The 15,735-nt window shown below is 59.7% G+C and overlaps 1 protein-coding gene across 1 annotated transcript in view; it reads left to right on the top strand.

The window, feature by feature from the left end:
- Positions 1-342: 342 nt before the first annotated feature.
- The window catches only part of PPFIA4 (PTPRF interacting protein alpha 4), a 134,231-nt gene continuing 118,838 nt past the window's right edge, over positions 343-15,735 (top strand). The window contains exon 1 of the mRNA XM_074977877.1: positions 343-404. The gene's annotated coding sequence lies outside the window, so the exon portion shown is untranslated. The remainder of the gene's footprint in view (positions 405-15,735) is intronic.

Genomic DNA, 15,735 nt, shown 5'->3' on the forward strand with positions numbered 1-15,735 from the left:
GAGATGCTCTGCGCCTTTTTAAGTATGGGTCCCCAGCCCACTGCCCCCAGCCCGAGGAAAGGGTTGGGGGACACGAAGGGGCCAGGCACACACCTGGAGGGGCCTGCCCTGCCCTAGACAGAGGTGCACCTGGGGTAGCCCCCCCCCGCTGGGAAGGAGCTCGGCCCCAGGCGGGCCCATAGCAGGGAGAGAGCTGGGCGCAGGTGGGGACCAGACGGCAGAGGGGCGTAGGGAGCAAGACGGCTGTTACCCGGGGATGTGCGGGCAGACGGGGGCGTGGCTAGGGTGGCCCGGGGGCGTGGCTAGGGGTTGGGGCGGGGCTCGCCGGCCGGCGCTGCGGCGGTGCAGGGGCGGGCGCGGAGCTTTTCGGCTGGCTTCGGCATCCGCCGCATCTCCGGCAGCCGGTGAGTGATCCCCGCTCGCTGGGGCCGCGTTGCCGGGGTGGGGCTCTGGGCCTGGGGAAGCATTCTGCCTTGGGGGGCTCTGAGCTCAGAGGGGCGTGCTGCCTTGGGGGGCTCTGAGCTCAGAGGGGCGTGCTGCCTTGGGGGGCTCTGAGATCAGAGGGGTGTGCTGCCTTGGGGGGCTCTGAGATCAGGGCGGTGTGCTGCCTTGAGGGCTCTGAGCTTAGGGGTGTGTTCTGTCTTGGGGGGCTCGGGGTGTGTGCTGTCTTGGGGGGCTCTGGGCTCAGGGAAGCGTGCTCTCTGGGGGGGCTCTGGGCTCAGGGGTGTGTGCTGCCTTGGGGGGGGGCTCTGGGCTCAGGAGTGCGTGCTGCCTTGGGGGTGGGCTCTGGGCTCAGGGGTGCGTGCTGCCTTGGGGGTGGGCCCTGAGCCTGGGGAGGCATGCTATCTTGTGGGCTCTGAGCTGGGGGGACATGCTGCCTTGGGGTGTGTCTCTTGGGGGCATGCCACCCAGGGGATCTCTGAACCAGGGGCTCCCTCTCATGGGGGACTTTGGGGGGGGCACACTGCTCTGGAGGTTTCTGGGCGGTGGCTCTGAGCTGGGTGAGCCCTTTTATGGGGGGTTGCGTGGCTCCTGTGTGCCCTTTCTTTGTGGGTTGCTTGGAGGTGAGAGGCATACTGTTTGGGGGGCCTGTTTGGGGATGGCACACTCCCCTAGGGGTCTCTATGCTGGGGGATCTCTACTCTTAGGGGGCACACTGCCCCAGGGGGTCTTTGAGCTGGGAGACTGCCTTACTGGGGTACACTGCTCTTGGGGAACCCTTTTCTCTGGAGGCACACTGCTCCCTCGGGGTTTCCTGCTATGTGCTCATCCTGTAGCCTTACTCCTGCTCTGCCCAGAGCCCTGGCGAGCACAGCCCCTCTCTGCTGTGAGAGAGCAGTGGCAGCAGGGGCTCCGTCTGGCCCTGAATTTTCCTGCCTGTTTCAGTGGCTTTTCCCCCACTTTTCCTGCTCTGAATTAAAGTGGGTTCCCTCCCATGTGGCTGTGTGAAAGGCCCACAAAGGTGAACAGAGATCCAGGCTCACGGCATGGGTATGGAGACGGATATGACCAGACACACGGTGCTGGTAAAAGCACACAGGAAGACAAGAGTCGTAAGGGCAGAGTATTCCCCATTCTCTCCCAGGGGGTGTTAAATACAGTGCAGGGCCCTGAGACGGGAACCACCGTCAGATGGCTGTGTGACTTTTAAAGTGATGCGTTGATTTGGGTGTCTTGTCCCCAGACATTGGGGTGCTGTCGGCATTTGATGGAAACACAACCGAGAGCCGGTGTCGTCTGAGTAGGAACGTAGGCAGTGCCAGGCTGGATCGGACACAGGTCTGGTTTGTCCAGCATCCCATCTGGAGCAGTGACCTACACCGGGTGCCGCACAGGAGTGTGTAAGAATCCCATGGTAGTGAGCGCTGATCTGCCCACCAAAAGCCTAGTGTCCCATGGTGACAGTGGGGCTAGGAACCGGGTGGCCTTTTGTGGGCGCCTCTCTCAACTGTTCAGGCTTTACCTGGGACGAAGGAGGGTAACCTAAGGCAGATGGCTGGCAAGGCAGCTGGTCAGCCTGTTTGGAGCGGAGGCTGGACTGCCTTGTTCCACAGTGGCTGGACAATTGGTCCGTTTGTGGGTGACGATTCTGGGGAGTTTGCTTAGTCGCCAGAGGCAGTGAGTTATTTCACAGGTGGGATTTGGGCTTCAGTGATTTTCAGCATGCCTGCTAGATCTTCTTTCCCCAGCTCAGAAATGGTTACCTTACGCTACCAGCAGCTTGCCCTGCCCTGGATGCCGCGGATCTCTGCCATGAAGTAGCATGAGCGCATTCTGAAGCAGCTGGTTTGATAAACTGCAGCCACTTATTGGCCTGGTTTTTCCACTGCCTTACACCTGGTGTCACTTATGTGTGATCCCGACGGTGGGTGGGGCATGGGTGTGAACAATTATGAGATGCACCCCGTGGTGGTGAAGGCCTCACTGCAACAGGGTTACAGGACCACTCTGTGCTGGAGTCTGTTGAGTTGGGTCTGGATTCTATCCCGTTCCTGTTCATCTCCTGTCCCCACCCCCTTTCCCAGGGGTTTGGAGATGGTTTATGGAGGTGTGGATGGAAGTTGGCAGAAATCCACAATGAGCACTGTGTGGTGATTTGCAAACTGACTAGGCCCAGGACATCTCTCATGAAGTCTACCCGCGTTGTCTCCCTCACCAGAGGGGAGGAAGTTGAGGGGGTGGAGCTGACAGCGGCAAGGATACTATGCCACCAATGAGTGTGCCCAAGCTGGACATGGGGCTTGGGGGGCACCAGAGACCACCTGAAGACCTGCAAGGTTTTCAGACCTGACGTGGGATATTGTCAGCCACAGGGAGCCTTTCAAGCTGCAAATTTCGTAGCCTCCAGTGCCTGGCTGGACCGCATCCGACCAAGTGGGTCTTTGCCCACGAAAGCTTGTGCTCCAAAGTATCCATAGTCTACCAGGCACCCCAGGACTTCTTGTTGTTCTTGAAGAAACAGACTAACTTGGCTCCCTCTGATACTGGCTGGACAGCAGCTCTCAGCTCTGCTAAGGAAGCCAGCCAATGGCTTGGGGTGGACCAAGTACCACTGGCTAAGCAGGCAGGAGGACTCATGTGGCTCTTGGCAGTCACCTGCATGTGATATTAGAGAATGCCATGTGGCTGCCATGGTTCCTTGTCTATCTGAGTAGCCCTGGACTGAGCTGCTCTGGCCCTGTGCTGGTTGTGGTGTCTGGCCAGTTCTCTGCCATTCTGACTAAGCTGTGCTTCCTCCGGATCCGACTGAACTTGTCTTGCTCTGCTCGTGCCTGAGAACCAGGCTGCTGGTCAGACTGGATAGTCCCAGGAGGGGTCTGGAGAAAATGTCTGCCCTTGGGCTCTTGTGGGATATTTCCGCCTGTCAGTGGGAGTGGGTGGGGGAATGGGGGGGGCGGTGCCTGGTGCGTCTGCACTGTCTGCTCTCAGGCTTTGCCCTTCTGCAGCCTGTCAGAAGCCTGGAAAAGAGACTGGTTTTCTTGCCAGAGTCCAGCAGAGGTGGAGACTGAGCCCCAGAGCCTTAGAGCCTGTTTAAAGGCCACCTAACCCAGGTGCACGGGTAGGACTCACAGTGGGTGGGCCTGGGAACTCTGACCCAGGCACTGGAGAAGGGGTAGGAGGAGAGGTGATTAAAAAAACTGTGAACAAGTATCTGGCCCCGCTGTCGTCACATGGCACCGTTTCGTGTTAAGGTCCTGGTCTAACTTTCTCCAGGAAAGACATACTAAATTCTTCAACACATGATGCAAGCCTGAAATCTTGTCTCCTAAAATCAAGGGGGTTTTCTGCATGATAAGAGCTGATTTTCTCCCTTGCCATCTCCTTAGATGACTGACGAACGGGGACTGAGAAATCTGAGCCATTAACTGAAGGGGCAGCCTGCTGACTCCTCAGCCACGCTTTTCTTCCAAGCGTGGGAGCTAAATGTGTGAACAAAGTCCTGGTGTCGATAGGCCGGGGGCTGCTGAAGTGACTTACGGCTCGAGTTGAAACCCAGGGGGTTATTTTGGTCCAAGCTGTGTGGGTATTTGTGACATAAAAGCAGCTGTGGTGAATTTAAGCCTTGTCTGAGCACAGAAATTGTCCTGGTAGAGCAAAAACTGGTTTCAAATCCAGTTGGAGGCAAACTGGGGCAAACCCTTGTCTGGCCTCTCTGATGCTGGTGTAATTTGTACCTGTGAGGCAAGACACTGAAATAACTTCATGGGGTTTTGTTCACACTTGTCATTTCCGTGCGACATTGTGTGCAACCCAGTTCTGCTTCTCTGCCCTCCTCTCGCCAGCCGCACCTGTCCCTGGCTGTCTAGTGCAGAGTATTGAGGCTGACGGGAGCCCCGTGCATTCTCCTTTTCAGTGCCCTGGGAGGCTGAGCAGGGCTCTTTTCAACTCGGCTTTGCATAGAGCAACTCCAGCAAGGGGCGCTTTGTGTAGCGTGTGGCAATTGGACATCTGAGCATGGTAGTGATGCTCTGCCCCATGGTGGCTGGTTGGGAAGCGGCTTTCTGGAGCGCACGCCTGTGTGTGACTTGCATTGGTGGAGCATTGGCCGAGTGCAATGCAGGGCAGGAAATGCCAGCCTGCGCCCTCCTCTCTGGTCTTGTGCCCTGAGCAGAGAGCTGCCCGTGTCTCTTAGCCTGAAGTAGCAGGCCCTTTGCTGCATGGCTGCTGGGACCCCCTGCTCCAGTTGTGCCCCAGGGAAAGGGCTGGGCGCCTTGGCAGGGCTCGTGTTGTACAGCTCACTAAGAGAAGTCAGTCTGAGTCCGAGCTGCCACCAGCCAGCCTGGTGCTGTGCAGAGGAAGGCTCTGCTTTCATCCCTTGCCTGATGGGAGCAGACCCTCCCCGATTTGCCTCAAAGCGTAAGTCAAGATGCAGCTAATCCATTGGGGCAGGACAGCTCTGTTCCACTGGAGCCTTGATGTCCCTGGTACCCCGGATTTCTGTGCTCTGCTAACAAACCAGCCACGCTCTCGCCTAACAAGGAGAGGTCTTCCTGCCTGGGTGGACAGGCACGGGCATTGGCTGCTTTGAGCCCTGGCTCCCGCCCTGCCCCATCAGCCAGTCTTGGCAGGCAGTGACGCTCCGGTCCGGAGGTTGCTGCTCAGGTCCCATCTGCTGTTTGGGCACAGAAACAGATCTGTTTGTCTGCATCACAGAACAGCCCCCCTTTGTCACGGATCTGCCTTTGGAAGGCAGGGAAAAGGCCTGTCATATTGCCGGGGCCGGAGAGCTCCCTGTGGTATGTGAATTGGCAAGCCGGGCCCCATTCCCCGTTATTGGTTTTGTTGTTGTTGTAAGGCCCACGGGCCCCGGTATGGACCAGGCCCGCTCTTGTGTTAGACGTTGCACAGGCACAAGTCAGAGAGCTCTCTGGAGCAGAGGTGACTAACCCATTGATCTGCCCAGCCCAAAGCTTGGCATCTGTCAGAACTCAGCAGGAATTGCCTCTGCTGCTTCTCCCCAGAGTCAGAAAAAAGCCCCGGGACTTTCTTGGCTGTGGCTGGTTGAGCCCCCGGCTGTCTTAGATGGAAGAGGGAACAACTCTGTTCTAGGCCGGTGGTTCTCCACGTGGGCAAGCAGAGGCCCATCAAGGGCACGGCAGCTCCTCCGGAGACTCACCTGTGGTCCCACCAGGCGCCGGGGGAAGCCCTAGTGAGGTCTGGGTGATGTTCAGTCTCTCCTGGCACGAGCCGGTCTCTCACTTTATGCACTGAAGGGCAAGGGCAGTGTTTGTTCCGGTTGATGTGTTTTATAATTCTGTGGCAAAGGTGAGCAAGTGACAGTTTTTCAATGACCGGGTGCTGAGATGCTCTTGTATTTATGTCTGACTTGTTAAGCCAGTAGCTTTCAAGGGAGGTTGAATGTGGGGTACGCAAGACAATTTGGGGTCCTGTAAGGGGCACAGTAACCTGCAGAGGTGGGCAGCCACAGGTCTAGGTCGCACAAAACCAGTCGAGAGGTCGGGGTGACCTTAGGTAAATCCCTTCTGCACGTATCGGCATCTAGTGCGACCGGTCCTGCCCTGTCTGCGCCACTTCCCCAGGCAGGGTGGTGTGTGACGCTCAGCCCGTGCTCTGGCCCCTCGGCGTGGGGGGGTGCAGAAGGCAGCCTGCCCGGCAGCGTTGTGAGCTGGACTCTGGCAGTGGGGCACGGCGCTGGCAAGAGGCAACTGTCTGGCAGGTCCGTATTTGGGCGTGCTGGGGCGGCCTTTGTCAGGAGAGTAGCCAGCCCGCCCCTTGGCCTCAGCCTGTTGGAAGGAACACCCCCCTCAAAGAGTGCCTGGCATGGAACAGCGACTTTCCCCTGCAAGACAGGCACTGGGGGCCGGGGTGTCACTTACCCCCTTCCGGTGCAGGCTCCGTGGGGTAGGGCTAATCCAGGAGCTGCCCCAACGCGTCTCCTCCCACCCAGCCATAGGCGCCCCAGCGGCGCGACTGGGGGCTCTCGGCTCTCCCTCCAGCCACCATCCCTTCCCCTTGCTGCTGCGGTTTGGCCCCCCTCTCCTGCGAGCCCTTGGCCTTTGTGCACCCACAGTTCTTTGCTCTCCTCCGAGCACAGCCATGGCCTTTCCTCCCCGCCCCTGCTCGTGCCGCTGCTGGCTTGGTCGGCTGCCGGGCAGGGTGACGCAGCTGTGGTGATGCTGAATATCTTCTCGCACTCCCAGCGTGTGATGTTGTGAAGCCGTTTTTGGCGCCATCTCCCAAGGAGCTGCCTTCGCTTCTCAGCGCCCGACCCCGGGGAGGGGAAGCGTTAAGGGTTCGAGTCACATACTCGCAGCTGGCGTCTCTCTGGCTGGGCGCATGTTAGAATGTCTTCTCCCGACGCTTCCAACAGCTGCTCCCGCAGGCACAGCCCCGGGGACAGGCCGCCTGGTGCAGGGGGTTGCCGGTGTCGGACCTGTTTTGGGGCGGACAGCAACGGTGGCTGGTGGTGCTTTGTGGCGAGAACTCGGGGGGAACCCAGAAGTACCTCGTGGAGATAAGGCCTGAGTGGCACTTGGGGGTTGAATTCGGCACCACGTTGGCCTGGTAACCCCAGGGCTGCGAGCTCCATCCTTGAGGAGGCCAACAGGCAGGGATGGAGCTTGGTCCTGCTGAGAGAGCAGAGGGCTGGACTCGATGACCTCCGAGGGTCCCTTCCAGCTCTGTGAGATATGGCCAGTCCAAGCTGTGCCACGTGTGTCCGGATGGTGTGGCTGGGCTGGCCCAGGGGCCACCTTCCCAGGGACCGACCTGACTGCAGCGCAGTTACTTGTGGTCCTCTTGGCTGTGTGAACAGTGCGAGTCACTGACCTTCCCTGCCCCCTTGCTTTCAGTCAGGCATCTCTCCCGGAAGGGCCTCGCATGATGCCCTCCCATGGCTGCTGCCTCCTGCTCGCGGCTTGTTTGACTCTCGGTATTTTGTGAGCGGAGGGGTCCTGCAGGGCTCGCCCATGCTTCAAACGCTGCAGCGGTGTGGTGGTAGCACTCTGAGATAGATGCTACAAACTCCAGCAGGAGGGGTCTCCCGTCGGTAGCTTGCTCAATGGAAAAATTGTCAACCTAGCACTGTCCACAGGGGGACTTAGTTCGGCTTAACTGTGCCTGGAGCATGGTAGCTGTGCTGACCTCATCCTCGAGCGTGGACCAGGCCTTGCAAAGGCAACTGTCTGCCCAGTGGGGAGCAGTGGATGGTCTACTGCAGGTGGATGCCTTACAACGAAGAGGGGATCTAATGCCTGCAGTTCCATCAGTGTTTTTCGCCTCCGTTACCCTCCTCTTGAGAGGCAGTTGGCAAACTTCGCCGTGCAAGGCAAAGGACTCTCCTGTCTAGCCCGGCTTTGCAGACAGAGGGGAGAGGACTGAGAGCTGCAGGAAGTTTTGGGGCGTGTGTGTGGCTGGATGTAGTAGCTAAAAACAGGCCATAGAACATTGTCTGGATCTCCCCACGCACAGTGCTGTGTGGTCAGCTAAGGTCGGGATGCACGGAATGGAGACCAGGTGGAATTCAGGACTGGAGTCTTGGCGGGAGCGGGGAGTTAGGAACTGTTGTGTTTAAGCTCCTGAAGGAATCTAGTATGTTAAACGCACTCTGGGCTGTTGCTTTGACACCTTCTTCAATCTCTGCAGATGTGGCAGCATTGAAAAATGGTTGTGGAGAAGTCCTGGAGGCTCCCATCTGCCTAGAAACTGTTGTTGTTGATCCTTTCTCCTTGTCGGGGCTGCAGGGGCTGGTTCCAGGCAGTGGCTGGTGTGCCTGGCTTTTAACGCGGTGGGTTTGCATTTGGAATAAAGATGTGCAAGAATAAAGCTCCCACCCCGCCCGAGGACTCCAGCAAACCTGGGCCTTTCCAGGGAGCTGGGCCCATTGCCAGCTGTGCGTGTTACATACTTATTTCGGAGAAAAGGAGACATCAGCAGGGAGCAGGAGGTGCATTTGGCCTGTGTGGCTTTGGCAAGGTGCGGGACGGGAACTCGGTGTTTGTGATCAACCTGCAAACGTAACCTGAGCCTGGCGAACCACCGGGAGAGCGAGGGGAAACCCTGCTGTGGCTTAGTTTCAGTATCTCCTCCAGGTCCACGAATCTGAGCACTCAGCAGTCCCCATCGACCTGGGGCCTGGTCTTCTCCAAAGCATGTAGACGTTGGCTTTTAGCTGGTCAGAAACATTTCCAAGCCCTTCCCACTTCTAAGCTGCTCTCTGGACTTGCTCCAGAAGGTGCCCTGCTGCAAGATGAGGTGCCCTGTGGGCACAGTCGTCTGGCGTGGGGCTTGTCCAAATATCTTCTCTCCTCTTCTTTGTAGTAGTGGCTCTCTTGCTGCAGCTGAGACCCCCTTACACTCTGCTGCCCTGTGCGGAGGCAGGATGGCCCAGGCTTAACGTGCTGGCCTGCAGCTCGGGAGGCTCTAGTGCAGTTCTCTGTCACAGACTTCTTGTGTGGCTCTGGGCAAGTCCCTTAGTCTCACTGCTGCGCTCATAGGAGTGCGTGAGGGCGCAGGTGCTGATGGCTGCGAAGTCCTCGGCTGCTGCAGCGGTGGAGATGGTGGACAGCAGCGCAGTCCTCATCCTCCTTGAACCCTTCAGCAGGTTTTGAAATCCTTCCGGCTCCCCGCAAGTGCCAGTTCGTACCTACCCATGCAAAACAGTTGCCTCCAGACTTTTCGGCTTCCTAAAAGGTATAGTCTCCCCCATTTCCTACCCTGCGCCATCCCTGGCCCCTGAATCGTTCTGAGGATGCCTTACGTCATGGAGGTGTTAATGATATTTCTATCTTTAGTGTTAACAAACTGAGCGCTGAGTCACAAGCCCGGCTGTCGATAGCCAGTGAAAAACCAAATGGAAAGCAACCGTCCGGGCCTCAGAGCTTGTTCCCAATCCCTGCGACTTCTTCAGAGCGCTGCTCTGATTGCGAAGTTCCACTGTGCTCGTTCAGCCTGTCCGCGCCCCAGAGGCGCGCTGGGACTGTGACAAGGAAGCTGTGCGTTCGAGGGGGCCGGTCACCTCCCTGGACTCCCTCCCTTTTGCAGCTTTGGACAGAGGCGGTTGTTGGCGCTCCTTTATTGCCACGCCTCTGAGGCTGGCTTGATTCGCTGGGTTTTGTTGAGCTTAGTGTCTTCCTTGCGCCTTGTAGCTTGGCAAAATGGCTCGGGTCTCCCCGCCTCCCACTTTCTCCCTAACGTTGTTATAGTAAATCTTTTTTTTTTTAAGGGAAAAAAAGGCACATTAGCATTGGCAGTGACTGCATGTTCTCCCCAGGTGCTGGCATCTCTTCAGCACATTGCCCATAAATCTAATTCTGAGTGCCCTGCAGGGAGCGGCACACGCGGGCATGCTGACATCTGCTCCACGCACGCCTACAAACGCCGGCGCTTTCACGAGCAGACGCCTTGGCGGGTGCACAGCCACCATTTTGTGCGTTGCTGTCGCCGGGCAGCTTAGCTCAGTGCATCGGCTGCCGTGTGAAGGGCCACCTCCTGCTCACTGCGTCTCCTGCTTCAGCAATGCCCTGGTGCTCGCCGTCAGCACCAGCTAGCGATTGGTGCGGTTGTAGCGCTGAGGGGGGGGCCCGAAAGTCTGGTGCATTGAGCGTCTTGCAAACGGGCAGACAGACGGTCCCTGCCCTGTAAGTCCTGGTTTGGTGCTGTTCTTCAGGAGGAGCAGGGCAGAGATCACTTGGTGCCTTTAGGGCTGCACTCGGCCAGGGCCACACGGGGACACAATTAGAGCAGCCCCCAGTAATCCATCCTGTGCTGTGACCCCGTCCAGGACCCCTACAGCTCTGACCCCGGCACGTTCCCCGTGCCAGGGCTTGGGAGGAGCTGAGGTCTCTGCTGTGTGTGGGAGGCCTGTCTTGGCCGGCTGCAGCACAGCACCAGGCCCATGTGCTGCTAGAGCACCAGCCAGGGCTGGGAGCAGGGGACCGAACCTGCCCCAGTGGGAGAGCAATGCTCAGCCGGAGCTCTGCAGGCAGGAGGAAAGGCTTGTAGGTCACAGCTGTCCCCGACCTAAGAGTCCCCTGGAAGGAGAGGGGAAAGGGAGGCGGCTTGCGGGGTGGGAACGGGGCTGAGGATCTCGTGAAGCTCGAGTTGCTCCCCGGCCGTTCCTGAGTACAGACGGGACCCTTGTGAGCTTTGCAATGTAGCCCTGGCACCCCCCCACCAAACCCGGGAGCGTTTGCGCCACGGGCAGGGAGAGCTCAGAGGAGGCAAATTCAACAGCTCCTCCAACCTCGCAAGTGGTTTACCCCTGCAACCCCGACTCTGCCGCTGCGCAAGGCTGCGCCTGTGGCAGGGCTGCAGGGAGCGTGGAAGTTGGTGACTGACAATGCAGCAGCTCGCCTTCTGCACGCCTCGACTGGCTCGGCACGAACGCCACGTGGGAGGGGAATGTGGACGGTGGGTTGAAGTTCCCGCTGCCATAAGGAGGGGAGGCGCCCGGACAGAGCCTTCTAGCTAATGGAGGGTGAGTGGAAGGGAGTGGTTCCCACGCCACGTGCGGCAGCAATGGCCAAGTGGCGCAGGCGTGGTCCTTCTTCCCCACAGTGGGCTGCAAGATTGCCAAAGCTGAGAGCCTCCCGGGTCGGGTAGTTTTGCTTCCCGCACTGCCGTACCTAGAACTGGGGGCTGTGCCACCGAACCGCAGCAGCGCTTCGACTGGCTGCAGAGGGAGCACGCTGCACGCAGCGTTGCCCGGGAGAACCACCAGCCCGTCTCGTGCCCTTCTCTGCAAACCTATACCAACGGAAACCAGCTGCGGCCAGCAACCCAGCACCTTGCAAAACTCAGGGAGGGCGACACTGCCAGCACAAGCTTCCGATTCTCCACGACCCGGGTGCCTGGAATGGAGACGGGACGTCTTCTGAAAGCTCGGCTCTCCTCCAGCTACAGTTACCGGCGTGAGGCAGCAGTCGGGCCAGCTGTAATTTATGCTGTGATGCAGGAATCGGGGAGGGAGTCTCTGGCCTGTGTGATGCTGGTGGCCAGACGAGATGATCATAGAGCCCCTTCTGGCCTGAACTTACAGCTGTCGTCTGTTGCAGAGAGCTGAGCTTGCTTGAAACAGTTTGTCCCTCGCCCTGCCTCGCCTGCGGTGCATTGGCCTTCCTGTAAGGAGCGGCCCCGGGGACAGAGAAGCTGAGTAGGTAGAGGGTTTGGCTACACACACCCAGTGCTGCAAAGAGCAGGGTGAAACCTGTTTGAGCGTGTGCCTGGGTGACGGTCGTATGTCGGTGCTGCGGATGGTCTCTGGAATGCTAAAGAGCCCTGTGTGCGTTCAGGCAATGCTTGGTCACCAAAAATAGCTCGGGAGGAAGTGCACATGATGAGGAAGGTGAGGCTGGGCGGGGATAATTGTACCAGGCTGTTGCTTTCCTTGACTCTACAGAATAAGCCGACCGTGTCATCCTTTGCTTTTATGCCACTCAGATGCTTATCTTTCCCTCGTTACTATAGCATCTGAGCAGCTCCCAGCCTTTCTTGTGTTTATCCGCCCAGCATGCTTGTGTGGTGTTACCCCCACTTTACAGGTGGGGAATGGTGCCCCAGAGATGGTAAGTGACTCACCCAAGGTCTCACAGGAAATCTGTGGCAGAGCAGAGGTCCTAACCTGGGTCTCAAGTCCTAGACAAGCACCCCAGCCCCTAGGCTAGCCTGCCGCCCAACTGGTGCACAGAACACCATGGCCCCAGGCATGATTCTCTCGACTTTGAGCACCCCCGGGGGGAATGTTGTCCTGCCTGGGTTCGGATAAGGCCTCCTTAGAAGGCTGGCCTGTGAAGACCTGAATTTACAGGAGCGATAGGTTTCTTGGTGGAGCCAGCGTCTTAGTAAACCCGAGTCTGTTTCCCCCACTTCCCCCTGGGCTTTGCCTCCCGCTGCTTCCCACGACCTCTCGGTGCCCAGGGCTCCAGCCACCAGCTTCCTGCACAGCTCCTCTTCCAGGCTGTTCTGGAGCCTGGATTCTTTTCACCCATCCCAGCCTTCCCTGCTGTAGGGCCAGCCCTTGCGCGTGGCCTGCTGGGCTCCCAGCTGTCGGCGTTCCTCTGCTGCTGGCTCTCGGGTGCGGGTGTGGACACAGGCTGACCGCTTCCCCTTGGACGACTTCCTTTGCTCCTGCCAGGCAGCCCGTCCCCACCAGCTCTGCGGTAGCTGCTTCCACAGCTCTGCCTGGGCGTGTGGAGTGTTCCTCACAGCAAAGTTTAAAGGTAGAAACTAGGAGGACAGCTGCTGGGTCCCTGGGTTGGCTCTGCCCACCCATTTCCTCTTCTTGCCTCTGCCTGTCCTGAAGGGCACCGCAGACAGCAGCCAGGGTCCTGGCCAGCCCAGGGCTCTGTTGTGCTGGGCGCTGGATGCACACAAGAAGAAGGAGCAGAGTCCAGTCCTGCTCCTGACTCTTGGTTTCCCTCACCAGCTTGGCCTGGGTGTCTGGGGCTCGACCCTCACCCACAGCCTCCTCCCTTGCCCGGCCTGGCTCCCAAGCTGGGAGTTGCCCAGGCATCAGGACCTCTCTGTGACTGGGTCCCTGAAAGGACCTGCACCATCTGTTGGACCCCGCAGCCTTCGTGACCAGCATTGGCGCCTCTGATGGGGGAGCGGTTAGAAAACTCATCTGCTCCTACCCACCCACTGCCCGTTGGGATGGCTGCTGGACACCCCCCTTCAGGGAGGCTGCTGTGGGGAGAGCACAGGGCAGGCCGGTCCTGAAGAGCCGTTCAAGTGGTGCCAGCTCGGTCCCTGTCAGCAGGTGCTGGGCCTGTGGAGGGGGTGGATCTGTTAGCCACAGTTTCTGGCTGGGAGCGAGTCTGGCTAACAGGTAGCTTGGACTGCAAGCCAGGAGGAGGGCTGAGAAGTGGGGGCTGGGAACAGGGTTCCTCCTAATTTTTTCCAGTTGGGGTAGAATAAATTTTATTCCCACCAAGGCATGTGCACATGCGCACCACCCATGGCAACACGCTGGCGGCTGTGGACGTGGGCAATCTGCACTGAGCTCACAGGAGGGAACGCTGGATGGGGTAAGAGAACAAGGCAGGTCCATGCAGGTGAATATAAAGCATGTCAGAGCCATGGCTCTGCTGCCGGCCTGCCGAAGGGGCGCCGCTCGAGGCCGCCCTGCCCCCAGCATTGCAGGGAGCGCTCTTCCCATCTGCGGGAAATCCTCCTGCGCCGCACGGGACCTGCCTGCGCCTTTGCAGGGCTGCAAACCCCCCAGGGAGCTACTGCCACGGCCTGGGGGCAGGAAGTCGGCTCCGGGCACCGCCGTGGCTTGGTTCTGCTTTGTGCATTTTCAGGCTGTAAGAGAGCGAGGGGTTGTAACAAACCCGGCTGCTGCGGAGTGCAGGAAAGCGGGGCGGAGAGTTACTGACACGGGAGATTAAATGGGATGGGCTCTAGTTCTGTCGATTTGCCTCGAGCTGGGTCTGCTAGGAGAGGCTGGAAAGGGGGTGGCCTGGCCGGGAGACCCAGCCCCTCTGTCGCAGACGCCTGCTGTACAGAGTGCCCTTGCCAGGGCAGATTTAACGGCAGCAGCCGAGCTGCAGGGCTGTGGCAACGGCCTTTCCTTTGTGCCATCTCAGAGCATCGCAGCCTCCGTCGCGCTCCAGGGAGGGACCCTGGCTGGGGGAGCAGGTGGGGGGCTGAGGCTGTACAGTGTGAGACTGGGGGGGCTTGCCAGCATTTTGGTGGTGTGCAGAGCCCACAGCCCTCACTCCCGCTTCTAAGGCTGGGGGAGTTTGGGGGCAGGCGGTGGGATCCTGGATGCAGGCTCGGGGGGCAGGGGGAGTCTGGGAGCAGGCTGGGGTGCAGGCTGTAGAGGAAGCAGTGCAGACTGGGGGGTCCCTGCTTACTTGGGGACACCTCCCTCTGGCAGTGGCTCCCCGCTGTTCCCTGCAGCCCCTGGTTATTTGGAATGCCCTGGGGCGGCCCTGCTGGCGGCACCGCGAGGTTAGAGCAGCTTCCAGCCATTCGCTTGCCCCAGCTGCTGGCTCCCTGCTGCAGAGGGAGCGGGGGACAGGGTCTCTGTGCCACGCGCTGCTCTGTCTCACCCTGACGCCCCCCCAAGGGCTCTGCCCAGCACGTCCTTCTCCCCCTCCTTGCTGCAGCCTCTGCTCTGGCTGCGTGTGCCCTGCCCCTCACCCTAGCCTGGTACTTGGGGATGGGGGAGCCCCTTGCCCGGAGTGGGGGGGCTCTGAAAGACACTCACCCAAGAAGTGCCCCCGGGCAGCAGCTGGTGAGATCCCCCCCTTTGTGCCCCCGGAAGCCCTTATGCCCCTGGGGGGGGAAGGGGGAGGTTGCCAATCATGTCGCATCCTCCTCCCGGCTGCTTCTAGGCACAGCCGCCACCGGCCCCGCTGGGAGCTGCTGCCTCCTGCTTTGCAAGTCCTCGGCCTCTGCAGGCAGCAGCTTTCGCGCTGGTTTGCTGGGCACAGAGGCAGCCGCCGCCCTGGGCAGGGGTGATACCTGGCTCCCAATGCCGCTGGAGCTGAGCCCCCCGCCGGAGGGTCCCTGGGGCCCCTAGAACGCGCTGCCTTGGTGTGAGACAAGCGGTGGGCGCGGAGGTAGTCGCTTCCCTGGAACGTGGCCTTGTGCCTCTGGGGCGGCGCGTCCGGCTTCCCTGCTGCTTGTGAAGGGGCGAGTGTGGTATGGAACAGCCCCGGACCCACGCTTGCTTTCCTCTGGCTAGCGAGTGCAGCAGCTGGGTTCACGCGGCAGCGCAGGAGCAACCAGCGGCCAAGACTGGCCAGACCCTGACTGCCGGGCCGTCCCGCCCCGCCCGAGCTGCACTTCCAGTCGTACCTGGACTAGCTCATGTCGAGCCACCACAGTCTGGCTACCCAGGCTTCCATCGCACCTTTGTGGTGCAGCCGCTGCCCACGGAGCCCAGCTGAGATGCTCGCTCGTGCACGCAGGGGTGTCTGCCAGCTGTGCAGGCTCCCCAGGACCCGAGGGTCCCGCTGAGCGCTTGCCTCTGTGTGTATTATCCGAGGGGAAGAGTCTGTTCTCGCCACAGCTCGGGCAGCCGCTGTCGCGCTCTAAGTAGGTTGGAGAAGCCGAGGTGACACCCCTGACGGACGTTTCCAAGGTCTGCCCCTTGCCCGCTTAGCACAGTCCGCTCTTGTGCGGCAGGGCGTCTACGCATCCAGATAAAGCGAAACGGTCTCCCCCCTTGTCTCCCTAGGGAGCGGGTAAACCCTTGGCCTTCTCCTGCCGTGAAAGTCGGATGGAGATGGACCAGGGGGAACAGAGCTGAGGGACCTCTAGTGT

Source organism: Carettochelys insculpta, chromosome 26, assembly GCF_033958435.1.
Source record: "Carettochelys insculpta isolate YL-2023 chromosome 26, ASM3395843v1, whole genome shotgun sequence".
Lineage (NCBI taxonomy): Eukaryota > Metazoa > Chordata > Testudines > Carettochelyidae > Carettochelys > Carettochelys insculpta.